Below are 392 nucleotides of genomic sequence, written 5' to 3'. Positions count from 1 at the left end.
GTAGTGTCAGGGAGTGATCAGAGGAGTCATGTGGATAAAATCACACTGCTGACCCTGGACATCAGTGATTGATGTCAAATGTGACCGTGAAACTCAATAGGGGTTGTTGTACTTTTGATTTTATTGGCCACCATGTCAGGCTGCCTGCTTTCTGTGGTAACAAGACCTGCACTGCTACAATGTAAGCATTTCCATGCATGCTGCTGAACAACATTATAATGATACATCACATTACATTATATTTAGTAGTTGAATTCTCACCTTATTTCTTGAGAAAACATTTGAATTAATGCAGTAATACAACATATTTTAGCCAAAACAGTTATAAGGCTAAATCGTAGCACTTTATAATATATCCCAGTAATAAGCAGAATAACTGAGGGGTAACACTT

This window comes from Astatotilapia calliptera, chromosome 18 (genome assembly GCF_964374335.1).
Source record: "Astatotilapia calliptera chromosome 18, fAstCal68.1, whole genome shotgun sequence".
NCBI classification, from domain to species: Eukaryota; Metazoa; Chordata; class Actinopteri; order Cichliformes; family Cichlidae; genus Astatotilapia; species Astatotilapia calliptera.
This window is presented reverse-complemented; position numbering follows the sequence as displayed.